Source organism: Podarcis liolepis (assembly GCF_965112155.1).
Source record: "Podarcis liolepis genome assembly, chromosome: 3".
Classification (NCBI taxonomy): domain Eukaryota; kingdom Metazoa; phylum Chordata; class Lepidosauria; order Squamata; family Lacertidae; genus Podarcis; species Podarcis liolepis.
In genome coordinates, this window is record NC_139557.1 from 28,969,717 (window position 1) to 28,985,806 (window position 16,090).

General features: G+C 41.5%; 1 long non-coding RNA gene across 1 annotated transcript; it reads right to left on the bottom strand.

The window, feature by feature from the left end:
• Positions 1–368: 368 nt before the first annotated feature.
• Positions 369–15,589, bottom strand: LOC310703479. The gene is made up of 3 exons (XR_014524173.1): positions 15,079–15,589; positions 2,788–2,841; positions 369–471 (listed from the first exon to the last, which is right to left on the bottom strand). It is a non-coding gene; the product is annotated as an uncharacterized lncRNA (long non-coding RNA).
• Between the last annotated feature and the right edge of the window lie 501 nt (positions 15,590–16,090).

Genomic DNA, 16,090 nt, shown 5'->3' on the forward strand with positions numbered 1-16,090 from the left:
AAACATGCGTATGAACAGGGGTCGCTAAGTTTTGGCTGGCCTTGCCAATTGCGGTGAATTAAGAAGTTTGAGGTAAAATATTGTTTAAAATGTTACGTAAATGTAGAAGTTAGAATGGGTATGAACAGTGAAAGGTGAAGGTAATATCTAATTAAAAATGTGTTTGTGGAAGGGGGTTTGTTTTGTTCTTGTTTTCATTATATATTTTGTGTTTTTATTTTGTATTTTTATGCTGTGAACTGCACTCAGATTTTTGGATGAAGTGCGTTGTACAGATTTAACAAACAAACAAACAAACAAACAGACAAACAAACAGTACCTCACTGTCATTTTACAGAATCAAGTTACAAGTCAAACAGTATAATTACCTCAGGCCGTTCCCTAGTCGCTCTACACTTAAAGTGAATTCTGAAGTATTCCCATGGTCTGTGTGTTTGTTTTTATGAGCAATAAAATGAATACATGGAATATCTGCAAAACAAGAAAATGTCATTTCAAGTTATGAAGATTTTCAGAAAAAATCCAATGGCGCGCATATATATATATATATATATATATATATATATATATATGGCTTTTCACTTTGAAATCTTGTAAAAGTTGGACAGACATTTTATTATTAAGCCAACTGTTTATTGGTCCCCCTGCAATAATGAAAATGCTCTGGAATGAGTTACATGATGATTTATGAACGCTTCATGAGGATAGAAAATATATGAATTTTAGTTCTGTCCTCTGTAAGCATAATTATTGTATTTATTTACTTGTATCCCACTCACTGAATCCACAATCCCTTCAAATTGTGCTGAATCTAGTCTTGGATCCAAACCGTCTCAGAAACAACTGAAAACTACGAGAAACTCAACTAAGATGATGTATTTCACACCCCACAGTAGCCATACCAACCAGAATTATGTTGCATATTTTAAGTGGGCACCTATACATATAAAAAGCAGGTGCAATGAACATTTTGAAAACTCATGTATCATAAGCTTTGCTCAGGGGCTCACCAACCATGCAATTGGAATTGCACAGGTTTCTAAATCGTTTGAGGAAACGTTAGCTCTCCATAGACGTTAGCCCTCCAATACATGAAGAATGATGGAGCTGAGCAGTAAGAACGCAACATAGGGAAGCAGGGCCAACATTCATGCCTCTGCTCTCCCTTCATGCCATTCAGATTGTGAGTTTGTGAACCCCTGAACCGGGCTTTAGAAATGTATTCCTTTGAGAGTAGAGATGGGTGAGAAATTCCATTCAGTTTACATTTAAAGACAAATCTACCCACTTTGCCGTTATTTGTTTTCTACAAGGAAGCTGTATTTTTCTGTTTGTTGTACAGTAGTACCTCGGGTTAAGTACTTAATTCGTTCTGGAAGTCCGTTCTCAACCTGACACTGTTCTTAACCTGAAGCACCACTTTAGCTAATGGGGCCTCCCGCTGCCGCCGTGCCGCCACCGCACAATTTCTGTTCTCATCCTGAAGCAAAGTTCTTAACCTGAGGTAATATTTCTGGGTTAGCGGAGTCTGTAACCTGAAGCGTCCGTAACCTGAAGCGTATGTAACCCGAGGTACCGCTGTACATCTGTGGACAGGTGTCTGGTTGTTGGGGGGGGGCTAGTGTTATGAGTTTATGGGTGCCACACTCCCCTGAATTCCTGTGTCCAGTAGGTGTTAGAATTTAATCAAGTCTTGGGGTATTAAATTGGATGCCAGGCTTATAAACCCTGGACCCATCTTCCTGTGTTCAGGAGATTTCCTGGGAAATGGGCCATTAAGAGAATAAATGAACGGTAATGAACCATTAAGAAAGCAAAGGCTTTGTGCCAGATGACAAATGGGTGCCTTCTTCAACTCAGAGTTAGTTAGAAAACAAATCCAGAGTTTGAGGTAGAGTTTGAGAGTTGGCTGTGATTTGACCTAAGAGGGGGGGAAATGTTGCAGTGTGGTAAAGGCAGCAAGGTAGAGAGAAGTTCCATTAAATGCTGTGGAGTTTTCTCCAGGTAAGTCATGATGGCTATAGATTAATGCCTGTATTTGAGGCAGTATGCCTCTGAATTTGAGCTGCTGGGGAACATGAATGGGAGGGTCTTATTGGACTCATGTCCCCAGAGGTACCCGGCTCTCCGCTTTTGAAACAGAAGGTGGGATTAGATGTGCTATAGCTCTGATCCAGCAGGACTCTTCTTATTCCTATGATATGTTGCTGATTCAAGGCAGATGATGGGCGATAAAAGTAGCAGCCAACGTCTCCTCTGTCCTGGAGGATGTGTAGCAAAGGAGCTTTTGTGATATGGTGCCACCACATTCTTGAGTTTCCCTGCTTCCACTCCCATTGGTTGCAGGGAAACTTGGATTACAGTGATGTCACACCACATGGTCTCTTTTATATCACATCTGGCAGAAAAGCACAAAATGGCTGTTTTGAGTGGCAGCTGTGTCTCTGCCAAAATGCACACTTCTGTCTTCTGACAACTCTGGATGGACCACCCTCTGAAGCGGGTATGAGGGTCAACACGCTCCTGCTTTTGATTTTCCTATTGACATTTCACACTATTGGAAACCTCTATGATAATCCTGTGGACAGTTCAGAATCTGAGAGAAGCGTTTGAAGTGTGAAGAGTTCGGAAAGCACCTATTGACAGACAGGGCTACGTTATCATGCAAATATGTGGTAAATAGAATCTAGTTATTTATGCAAGCCGTATCTCAGAGGGTTCTGATACATTTTCTTCCTGAATATCAAGTCGTACAACTATTGAGTAAACAATGTAAATTATTGATACCTTCTGATCCAGAGTTCAGGATAGATTATTTATTTATCTCTGCAGTTTCGGTTTCTTCAGGAAAAAAACAAGCTCATCTTAGTTACATTGTCTGATTTCACCAGGGTCACTCTTTCACTCAATTTTCCAGCCACCTTGACTGATGCCGCGGGAGGTCAAGTGATTAGCCCAGGGTCACCAGTGGCTTGGTCAGATAGGAAGGCAGCATCCTCCACACGCATGGACATTACGTGAGGGAAGATAAAGATCGTAATGGGACAGAGATACCTTTCAGCACATACTGAGATTTTTAAAAATTATTATTTAGGTGGTGTTTTGTTTTTGTTTTTAAAAAGCTTTATACTGTACTAGGTTTCCTTCATTTACTGCAAGAAGGAAAAAATAGAGTTCCATTCCCTATAGACTGTAGGTGTTCCATTTTCACTTCAGCTTACTGATATTTTACATATTAAAAAACAGTGGACCTTATCTGGCTCAACTCCTATTCAGTAAGGGTTATTGCACCTCACAAGGCTAATTAATTGAAGTTGGAGAAGGTGGATGTAATGATAGACTAAAGATTACCTGTTTTAAGAAGCCACTCTGTAGCTCTTTAAATGCAGTATTCCTTCCCTTCCTAAGACATGCACACTTCTTTCCCATTTTTTGCACCCACAAGTCAATCTTGTTGACTATTGGTGATTATATTGGGAAGACACTACAAATAAGAATGAATGCAAGAAGAATAAACCCCCAAACTCACAGCTAGGAAATACCTTTAATAAGGTTAATTATTAAACAGACAAAAAAAAAAGAAGTACAAAAATAGGCCAGAGGACAGAAGATTTAGGACTTCTTTCCCCTCATACCCCAACACTTGCTTTGTGCAACACCTCACCTGATGAAGAATTCTGGAGGACACAGAAACTTGCCACTATTTTATGACCATTTGCTTTTTTCACTTATGGACAAGAGCTTTACATTTTAGAAACGCCTAAGAATGCTTCAAAAGATCAGAATAAAAAAAATTCCTTCCAGTAGCACCTTAAAGACCAACTAAGTTAGTTCTTGGTATGAGCTTTCGTGTGCATGCACACTTCTTCAGATACAGAGTGTATCTGAAGAAGTGTGCATGCACACGAAAGCTCATACCAAGAACTAACTTAGTTGGTCTTTAAGGTGCTACTGGAAGGAATTTTTTTATTTTGACTATGGCAGACCAACACGGCTACCTATCTGTAACTCAAAAGATCAGGTTAACCAGCCGATAATTCTCATGAAATGCTAAAACAACAACACCAATCAGGATGGTGGCCATTACAAATCTCAAAAGTACTTTAAAAAGGATCTTTTTATGCAAGGTGCATTATCAGCTCAGACCAGACCACAAATGACAGTGCCATCTAGCGATTAAAGTGCAGAACATTCCTCTCTCACCACACAATGATTTGCATCAACAGCCTGTTTTTGGTCCTATGAGCTTCCAGTTATGTTTGAGACAGAGATGCGTATATTTTTCAGTGAGAGTGACATAGCTATTCTTTCTCAACTGGAAAAGGTTAACATTTGCTGCACTTTGATAATAAAATCCGATGTCCTGATTTGTAATGTATTTTTATGCATGAAATTGATTTTATGAAGTTCACCACCATTGATATTTTTTCCTGTAATGGTAATGGCTTGGTTTTTATTTTTTTGGTTTGCAAATAATTGTTTAAATGCCATGAAATATTTTGTCTCAAAAAAGAATGGTAACCATCTTTCCTTCTTTGCATAAGTAAGGGATTCTTAATAATAATAATAATAATAATAATAATAATAATTTATACCCCGCCCATCTGGCTGGGCTTCCCCAGCTACTCTGGGTGGCTTCCAAAAAATATTAAAATACTCTAATACATCAAATATTTTTGCAGAATTAGAACTGTGAACTGTTATTATTTTTTTATACAGGCTTGTGCTGCAATCCTAAGGTGGTGATGGTGAAATTTAACCACCGTATCCACAGCCCTGCTAGGGTCTTGCTGGCAGGTGGAAGTGAGTTTGAGCAAGACTGTTGCCTCCTTTTTACCCTTTTTTATTTTTTTGTAGGGGGGATTTGGGGGTTATTGTTGAACAGCTTATCCAAGTCCTCTCTGACATACCCCCAAACAACCCCCAATACAAGCACATTTTGGCTCTACAGGCAACTCCCCATTTATGCAGGAGGTTGTTTTCCGAGCCACTGTGCATTTAAGTGAAATCTTGTACATTGGGAACGCCATTGAAAAAGCCTGCAAACACCACAGTCACTCCCTTTAAACCTCCTTGCTCAAACTCCAGCTCTCCACAGGCCTCAAAGGGCTCCTGGTATTGCAGTTGCAAAGGTTTGTGGGATTGCTAAATGCTGTTTTCACTATTACATTAAATTTCCTTTCAAACAGTTTCTTGCTTACAATGCCGGTGGCTGCAGCTAGTCACTCCTATGCAAAGCCCTTCCTATAGTTTTCCATGCTACCCAATTAATTCTTAGATTGGTTAGCTGTTTGCCCAGCAGGTGGAGTTCTCGCTCAGAGACATGAAGGCTTAGTAGATCCCTTTTATTCCACGGAAGAGAGATCCTTGAAACATTGACAACAACTCCAGGCCCATTCTAAATTCCCTTCATATGCAGCTTTTGCTGGGAACAATAATATTATGAAATATATTTTACTCACAACGTTCTGGTATATTGAGAACATGGCTAGAGTGGTGGTAATGGCTTACAAATGGTACATCGGTAATGGACACAGTAAAATATGTAATTCAGTGTTTATTAAAGTGTTGAGGTCATTGAATAGATGGGATGTTGTGGGACACATTCCTCATTAGATAAGTGTATTAGAAGATTTTTGGGGGAGGAGAGTGGCCATGTGTGCCGATTTGGATAGTGTTTCATTTTCTTGAGGCCCAGCAACTAATATAGATTTTATCTACCATAATGTGGCCAATCTGTAAACTAAACCAATAAGTATTGTGCCCAGAAAGTGCCCTGACATTTTGAAAATGCAAATTCAGTGGAAGTAAGAAAATATGCACAAGAGAGATAAACTTCTGTGGTAAATTTAATACAGCTTCTGAGCTGTTTCTGGAAGGGGTGAGCTTGAGGTCATGGGGATTTATTATTTGTTTATTTCATTTATGAACAGCTTCCTGCAAAACATCCTAAAGCAATTTAACAGTAAGATTGACATCTATCTATCCTAGCTATCTATCATTTTATTCCAACGCAGCTAAAAATTGGGACAAGCATCTTCACTTGACAGGGTTGTGTTGTTGTTTTTTCAATGTCTTCAATAGTCACCCAAAAGACAGTAAAGATGTTGCTTATCTGATAGGTAATGGGTGGGAGTTTGATGCAACAGGAGAAATGCCATCACAATGTTAAGAGACTTGAAAGATATAAAAGAGATTTACACTTATTTCCTATGAAATAATAGATAGATCCTTGAGAGAGTGAGTTTATTCAGTGTAGGAGGGAAGCACACCAGGCAGTTGTCTGAGGGGACAGATGGAAAAGGTCTGATAGGCAGCGAGTGTGTATCCTCCCACAGGTCAAGTAGCAGAAGGAAAGAGAAAAGGTGGCTCAGAAGAGTTAGGGCATATTTCCCTCCACATCTCTGTCCAACCCCTGAATGGAGAAGAAAACCATTCTTGCTCCAGATGATCTGATTTAGGACTCAGCTAGATTGGTAAAGAAAAAGCGGTTTATATGTGTTATATATGTGATATAAGGGACACGGGTAGCGCTGTGGTCTAAACCACTGAGCCTAGGACTTGCTGATCAGAAGGTCGGCGGTTCGAATCCAGGTGATGGGGTTAGCTCCCGTTGCTCGGTCCCTGCTCCTGCCAACCTAGCAGTTTGAAAGCACGTCAAACTGCAAGCCCACTCTGACGGGAAGGTAAATGGCGTTTCCATGCGCTGCTCTGGTTCGCCAGAAGCGGCTTAGTCATGCTACCACATGACCCGGAAGCTGTCTGTGAACAAATGCCGGCTCCCTTGGCCTATAGAGCGAGATGAGCGCGCAACCCCAGAGTCGTCTGCGACTGGACCTAACGGTCAGGGGTACCTTTACCTTTATATGCAATATAACCCTGTGCCATCAGATGGCGCGGTGGAGTCCCATTTTTCCATACCAGATTTATTTGTTCAAATTTACAACACGTTTAACTGAAACACTTCTTTGATGTGTCTAGATCCAGCCGGGGTGTGATTTCCCTCCCTCTTGTGATACTGGGCTGGAGGTGGGGAGAGAGGTTTAAACCTAGCACTGTCACACAACCCACCATCAGTGGTTGCAGCATTGGTGGTGCTGGCAGTGAACAAAGCACCAATCTAGTGCTGGTTTGAGCACTTCAGAAGTTGGAAGGAGTGACCTGCTGCTGTTTCTACATGACTCTGACCTGCAATGGTGGTGGTTATAAGGAGAGAAGTGCTTCATTCACTCCTGCCTTCACTGCTGCCACAATGTATTTCAATGTATACAGTGAATACATTCTCACAATGTATTTCAAAAGTTTCAACAGAAGACGTCTCAAAAGTTTCCAGCTGATGAAGACTATTACGAAACAGTAGTATCATTCCGGAGACACTGTCCTTTTGAGGCTTTTGAGACGTCTTCCATTGAAACTTTTGAAAGACTATTGTGAGACTGTCCTTAGACATCTGTTTTGAACACATGGCTTGACGGTCCTCGCTACCACTCTGTTATAATGTATATATGAAGTTTGATTGGCTTACTCCTATAATTTGAATGATATCATTATTCTACTAATATTCTACTAATATTATTCTAAATATTATTCTATATTTTCTACTAACTATTGGCCTACGTGTTGTGTTTGTATTGTTGTGATTGGTTCTTATTGCAACACAAGGGGTTTGTTTTTGGTTCACTGTTGGTATAAGAAACTGAAAGGGGGGGGGAAACATCGGAGTTGCTAACGTTTCTTTACAAATATTTAAGCAGAACTTGTTAGAAGTAAATAGGCACTCCCACAACAGGCAGCAAATCTGTTACTCTACATCAAACGCCAGGGATCAGCTGTGGAAATCCTTCTTAGTTTACAAAATCCAGTTTAAGCTCTCTACTCCAGACTCAAACTGAGAAGTGGCTGCAAACCCTTTGCCCCCTCCCAGTATCTGGAGACTTTTACCTTCCCAAAAAACTGCTGGGTATTGCATTCCAAAAGGCAAAGAGAGAGATTCCAGCTATCAGGAGAACATTTCCTGCCATTAGCTCTCCCTGATGAAACATCAGCCAGTCATGTTGGTCCATTAGCAAGCAACCTGCATCACAAAGGCTGGTCAGCCAGCTTCTATAACCATATAGTTGCTGACACACAGAGGCACAAGTTACTAAGCACACACATAATCTGGATTTCAGGTCAGGTTTTGAAAGAAACTATTGATCAGTTTGTTGCTGTTGTGAAAATAAACTGATTAGCTAGATCAATATCAGTTTATAAATGTACTGTAGGGTAGACAGAGGTTAAATCAGCTTCCTTTAAGACATGTCTTCTTTTTCCTAGCTTATTCAGGTTACTGCAACTCACTTTGTTATCTCTTTGATTACTAAAGTGTCCATCACTAAATGCCAGGTTCTATGGCTATTTACATATACGACCCGTAGGTTTAAATAGTACTTATCTTGACCATTTCAGAATATCGCTTTGCTTGGCAATTCCAATAAACGCTTATCTGCAAGGGAAGCTTTGCCATTAAACTTCAAAGGAAAGTACTCTGGGGATAGCATTTGCCCTGTGTAGTTTCTGTGTGATCTTCCAGTGCAACCTTGGTGAATACAGTGCCCCCAAACAGGAAGGAACTGTAAGGGAAGACTCAGCCTTGTAAAGAGGCAAAAAGAAGGGATAACAGTACAGTAGTACCTTGGGTTAAGAACTTAATTCGTTCCGGAGGTCTGTTCTTAACCTGAAGCACCACTTTAGCTAATGGGGCCTCCCGCTGCTGCCGCTGCATGATTTCTGTTCCCATCCTGAAGCAAAGTTCTTAACCTGAGGTACTATTTCTGGGCTAGCGGAGTCTGTAACCTGAAGCGTCTGTAACCTGAAGCGTCTGTAACCTGAGGTACCACTGTAGTGGGAAAGGGCTGGGTGCAGAACTCAGTTCACCCAGGATGTGGAGGAAGCTTCAGGTGGTTGGCAGAATGGTATGACAGAGAAGCTGACAGAAAAGATGAAACAGAAGGCCAAAGGAGAAGGCTGAAGTGGAGTATAGAAGAGATTTTGGAAGGGAGGGGAGATTTCTTTTACAGGTCATTATATCTGGTTAAGTTTGGAACAAACATTTCCCAAATTTATTGTTCACAGGATATTCGGGGGTGGGGGGGATTCAAGGGCCTTCTCAGTAGTGGCGCCTGCCCTGTGGAACGCCTTCCCAGCAGATGTCAAGGCAATAAACAACTATTTTACTTTTAAAAGACAACTGAAGGCGGCCCTGTTTAGGGAAGTTTTTAATGTTGGACGCTGTATTGTTTTTAATGTTCGGTTGGAAGCCACCCAGAGTAGCTGGGAAAACCCAGCCAGATGGGCGGGATAGGAATAATAAATTATTATTATTATATAGGGAGTTGTGGGGTGGGGGCAACAGCTCAGGCACATTCTAAACACACTACTGAAGGTAAACCTGCTTCCGATGGTGGCGAATTTGTCCCCCCCACCCCCACTAGAAGAAAATAAATCTCCATCCACACTTAACCATCTGTGAATGGAACCATTTTGGTATAGGCCAATGCTTCGTCTGTTTATTCCCTCCAACCAAGCTAAAATAATAGGTTAAAAAAAATAAAAGCAGGAGAGGGTGTTGCAAATTGTGTCCCCCACACCCCACTTTAAAGATAGCACAATCAAGGGTCGACTGTAGCCTAGAGCATGTTGGGTTATTTTAGTTATCATAGAACCATAGAGTTGGAAGGGAACCTGAGGATCATCTACTCCAACCCCCTAGGAATATGCAGCTGTCTCATGCAAGGATCAAACGTGCATTATCAGCACCATGCTCTTACCATCTGAGCTATCCAGGCTAGGCACACAGAAACAGATCCTCGATTGGTGGTAAAATGTACATCTTTCTACATCGGTGGAACATCCGATGTGCTTAAAAATAATGAGGCTGTGGAAAATTAGCCATACCTTTTGATGTCTGCATTAGTTCTCCTGTTGCAGCAGGAACAACAAAATCAAGCAAATGTCATAGAAAAACGTATTATCAGTATAGGTAGTGCTTTCCTCCGCCTAAAAAAAATGTTTAGGGGTACTCTCATTTTCCTGCTCATATTGAAATACTGCCCCTCAATGAATGCCAAAATCAGATTCACAAAATGTTTAGGGGTATGCGTACCCCCGCGTACAGCCCCCCCCAAAGCACTGAGTATGGAAGACTACAACAAGGTATTATTGGTAGGAAAGCATATTTAGGGCGATTTACAAGAAGTTAAGTAATTATTATGTGAGAAAGATTTGATGGTTTCCTTTCTTTTCCTTTTTCTTTATGGGTTGTGTTTATCAGCAGAAGCAAAGAGAACTTAATGAGTGTGCCATATGTCAAGTGAGGAGTCAAATTATTATTGTTATTATTTTTTAATAAATCTGGATCCCTTTTCTACCAAAACAGATTGTGATATGTTTGTTGAATCGAGCGTACCATGTTTTGATAGGGGATGATAAATCAGACTTGTATATCAGTTTTAGGGATTGGGTTACGACACTCATACGGAGCACAGCTTTTGACCCACTGCTGATTCACACCTCCAGAAATGCCCATTGTTAGCTAAGCAAAGTGAAATTGTACATTTGGATAGGACACTGAATGCATCTGGGTTTGCATATGCCTAATATATTTTCACATACACCTTTGTCCCATGGCGACATGGATGCACCCCTCGACTGTGGCTCTCTCAAACATCCTGAAGTTAGTAGCGCAACTACCGGATAAGGATATTCCACTCATTTCTTGCCAATAACATGCCCATATCATGTTCCACAATGTGGCGCACGCAGCTGCTGGGAAGCCTAACTTCTGTTTTTTGGCAACTTGCCATATGCTAGATAACATGTGCCTATGTTTTTAGATCTGCGCATTGGGGAAAAGGGTGCCAAACTAGTAAATAATGAGTTGTCTGTTTCACTCCCAGCGGAGAAGAGTGAAAATTTACCTTGGCCTGCTGGCTTTCTGTTTACCACTTCTGACACTGGAATACTTTGGACCTGAGGGAAATATCCTATTACCTCGCCACAAAGGAAGGGATTTGTGTGAGTGATGCAATGGATGTTTTTGCAGAGACGATTGAAAAAGGAAGCCTTTGGGCTAGAAAATAATAATTAAAAAATATATGCTGGGACATCGAGGAGCAAAATCCTGTCTTTATTCAAGCCTGTTCCTCTCTCTCTCTCTCTCTCTCTCTCTCTCTCTCTCTCTCTGTGTGTGTGTGTGTGTGTGTGTGTGTTTTACAGGTACAGATTTTCACCACAGCCCTAAAGGTGAAAAATGGAAAGGTAGATTGTTGTAATTGAATTCATTAACCTGCACAACTTTCTTGTGATCTGAATGGGGACTGTTTCCATTTAAAGCTTTCCATTAGACTAAGGAAAAGGTAAAGGGACCCCTGACCATTAGGTCCAGTTGTGACCGACTCTGGGGTTGTGGCGCTCATCTCACTTTATTGGCCGAGGGAGCCAGCGTACAGCTTCCGGGTCATGTGGCCAGCATGACTAAACCGCTTCTGGCGAACCAGAGCAGCGCACGGAAACGCCGTTTACCTTCCCGCCGGAGCGGTACCTATTTATCTACTTGCACTTTGTTGTGCTTTTAAACTGCTAGGTTGGCAGGAGCTGGGACCAAGCAACAGGAGCTCACCCCGTCGTGGGGATTCGAACTGCAGACCTTCTGATTGGCAAGTCCTAGGCTCTGTGGTTTAATCCACAGCGCCACCCGCGTCCCTTCCATTAGACTACTTCTTTACAAAAAATACAGCCACAGGAACATAGGAAGTTGCAGTATACCAAGTGAGATCACTGGCCCATTTTGCTCAGTTTTGTCTACACTGACCCGCAGTGCTTCTCCAGGCTTCCTAGCGCTATGTGGAGTTGCCAAGGACTGAACTTAGGAGCAGTGGTGTCCCATCCTCCTAATGCTGCCATTGCTGTAGATTTCCTGGATGAGGCTGGGACAGGGTAGCAGCTGGTATTCAGACGTATACTGCCTCTAATGTTTTTGACCATTTTCACATTACAGCAAGTCACAAGCCATGGCTTACTGTGCATGAATGACTCACACCCACTATGCTCTTCCCCACTCACTCTGGGATGGATGGAACGAACCAACAACTCTGGCTTAGTGTTACATCTGAACGAGCCATGTGATCCCTGGTTTGGATGTAACACTAAGCCTAGGATGGGGTTTGCATCCTCTTTACACAAGTGTGGAGGGCTGAAGCGGTATGATTCATGCATACACAGTAAACCATGGTTTACGGTTTACCATCTTGTTTTTGCTCATTACCAAAATTCCCATCCCTAACTATCAGAACTAAGAACTGCTTATCTGGAACAGATGAAAAAATATTTATTATAGTTTCCAAATAAGTCTTTGTAGATTTTTTTTAAGTTTTATTTATTTTTCTTTGCAAGTTAAAATAAATCTGCCTTTTCCCCTTACTCGCTTCCAGACTGCTGTTACAGACAACTCATTTTCTACTTTTTAGTACAGTGTTTACATACTCCCTAAGACTTTTCTGCTTCAGATTTTGAGTGCTGTATATTTCAAGTGGATTCTGCCTAATCTCTCCTCACCTTAAATGTTCTTGCCACTTCTGGATCACTATGAAGCTGCAGGGGAGAAAGCCAGGACAAGCGCTAGACATGTTTAAAATTAAACTGGGAAACAGGTTTATATATTCAGCCCCCCCTTCCTATTATGCTATAAATGCTGATCTTAAAAATAAAATAAAAATCTCGGCATGTGCGCTACAAGCAATACATTTCCCTCTGCCAACTCAAGCGTTTGTACCTGAATATTTCTCCTCCTAAGCTGTTAGGTAATCAAGTAGTATCAAGATTTTGCTTTTTTGAGTGTCATAAAAAGAAATCGAATGTCTCTCCAGCCATTAGTAGCTAAAATTGCTGACACAGGCCATCCAGTGCAATATAGGCATTTGCAAGCACTGTGGATAAAGCAACACACATTTTAGCTAACTAATAGCACAATGCTATCCATGTCTATTCAGACACCAGTACCTCTGAGTTCAATAGGACTTACTTTTTCAGGTAAGTGTGCAGAGGATTGCAACTTAATGCTATCATCACACTAACAACTTCCCCATGTTCAAGATGTGCATTACCTGTTCCACAAAGACAGGTATAGCCAATGACCAACAGAATACATAAGCAAACTGGGGCAACAAAATGGAACGATGAAATGCATTTGTACAGAATGCTAACATGGCATTTCCCTCGACAAAAGAACTGTGTTTGGCACTTCATTGATCAAAGCTGAACATAGGGAGATGAATGGCGGAGACTCAAAGGCTTTTTTTATTTCTCAAAAAAAAAAAAAGTCGAGGCAGTGCAGTCAAAACTGTGTCAGTGTTCTAGTGCCAGGAGAGATACTGAACATAAATGGTCTGTTTCATTTGCTGTAGTATAAAGGAAGACATTTAAAATAAATAAATCTTGGCTTTCTTGCTTTGACTCATTTTTTTCTCTCTCCCTCTGAGCTTGCAGTTTCTCTTTTTCCCAGATATTTTTGGCTTTTGACCCGGCATGGCTTCCAGGCTTGGATTTTGGACTGGCTTAGATCAGTATAATGTCTGCTTACCTGAATTTGACTTGGCACAATTATATGTTTTTGACCTTGGCCCTACCATAAGAGTGCCTGTTTTCTTGCTGACCACCCAGTGTAGGCTGTTGGCTCAACAATTAAAACAGGCCTTGTCTGAGCCAAGATATTTTTTTGTCTGTTCTGCCCTTGCATTCCAGGGGCACAGAACACAACTGCACACTAAGAATATATGGAAACTTTTCTGAAGGTATGTCATGCCTAATATTAGGCTACACCCATTCGTGTATTTTGACTTATAGTAACTATTTCGACTTTGTTTTTAGCAACTCTGTTCTTTTCACGGCAGCGATTGATAACAGCCTAATTATTCCAAGCTGTGAACGCACTAATTCAGGCTTGCTAGGCAATAGTTTACACAGTACAGTGGTGCCTCGCAAGACGAAATTAATTCGTTCCACGAATTTTTTCGTCTAGCGAATTTTTCGTCTTGCGAATCACGGTTTCCCATAGGAATGCATTGAAAATCAATTAATGCGTTCCTATGGTCAAAAAAAGTCCAAACAAAGCCAAATTTGGTACAACAAGAGTTTATTAAGTGCTCTTTAAAGTCACACATACTGTAAAGAGCATTTCAAAATTCAAACCTAGAATTTTTTTTAAAAAAACAGCAGAGTGGCCCAATGGTCACAGAAAATCATAAAAATGTAGAAAAAAAACCACAAGCTTCCAGATTCTTGCAAACCCCTCCCCAACTGTTCCCCCAGCCACCCAGCACACAGAAATTCAAATCCAGAATTTTTTTTAAAAAAACAGCAGAGTGGCCCAATGGTCACAGAAAATCATAAAAATGCAGGGGGGGAAAAACAAGCTTCCAGATTCTTGCAAACCCCTTCCCAACACCAAGTCCTTGAATTCCAAACACCCCAACCCAAAATCCAAAACCCCCCCAAAAAGTTTTAAAAGCTTAACTTACCAAATGGCTGCAAAAGAAGTTTTGGAAAAGCTTCAAAAATCACCAAAGTCTTTAAAAACCTCAAAAAAGGCTACTATGTACACTGCGTTCTATGAGTTGCTCCTCGAAGTCAAGTCGCAACTGTATTAACAGTGTTAAGAAAAAGGAAACAAACTTGCAAGATGTTTTCGTCTTGCGAAGCAAGCCCATATGGAAATTCATCTTGCGAAGCAGCTCAAAAACGGAAAACCCTTTCGTCTAGCGAGTTTTCCGTCTTGTGAGGCATTCGTCTTGCGGGGCACCACTGTAGTTATAAAGATGGTGAATGGCCTAAAGGCTTATTTGAGACTGGAAATGAAATTTGGAATGAGCTCATCCTGCTTCCTCCCCCTGTTTTTCCCAGCATTGCACTGGGCTGAATCAAAATGTTCAGGGTCTGCTTACACCTTTGCCCATAGCTGTCAACTTGCAGATTTGAAAATAAGGGACCAGCAGCCTTGAAAATTAGGGACCAGCAGCCAAAATAAGGGACCTGCAGCCTCACCTGTTCCAGGCACTCCAGTCTTCCTGTCCTCCTGCAGTCTGGTCAAACTCATGCAGGTAGCTTCAAGAACACTGTCCAACCAACTTTGTAACCAGAGGTTCAACTGAATAGAATCTGAATCACATGCACCACAAGGCTTATGCAGCCTCAACTTAAGATGGCTCCCCGGCCTGGCTTTGCACTGCAAAGTTTGCAGCAGCACGTGCAACAAAATGGCGTCCAGCATTCAAAAACCCCCTCAGCTTGCATTAACTAGCCACACACAAGGCATGCAAGCTCCACCCCCAGTCGTTCTTAGACTTCTTATTGGGTGAGCAACGCAGCCAAGCAACACAGTTGGAGCCTCCTCCTCCCTGGCCGGCAGGGAGGGAGGGAGAGGAGCTGCTTCCTTTGAAATTTAAGGGACATCATTTAAGGGACATTTAAGGGACATCTATCAATAAGGGACAGCAGCGGGACATGGCGTTGGAATAAGGGACTGTCCCTTCAAATAAGGGACACTTGACAGCTATGCCTTTGCCTTGTGACTTAAGTACTGTACCTGTCAGTTGCATCCCAGGGACACATTATGCTGCTTGTGTGACATGCAGCTCTGCTCTGCTTGTATAAAACATCCAGAGAAGTGTTTTGAGGCAGGGAGACCCAGAGAGGCTTGGCTTGAAACCCTTGGTGCCTTGAACTCTTAAAGTGACAATCAGTTAAATAATTGTGCGTGATCAGGGATTATTAGTGCTATGGGGCTTTTCCCTTTGCATAAAAGGTGATGAGAAAGCCCATCTGCCTGCAACCCTAGAGAGCTGTTGCCAAACTAAGCAGGCAATTCTGGGTTAGATTGAGAAATTGTTAGCCTCAAGTAAGGCAGAGAGCCATAACTGACACACTTTTGGCAGAACAGCTACTTGTCAGAGGAGAGACAGCAATTTAAAAAATAATAATCCTGCAATTACTTCTTGCAGATAATGTTTAACATGTGGGAGGTGGAGGACCAGAGAAAATGAGCAGCTTGAGAAAG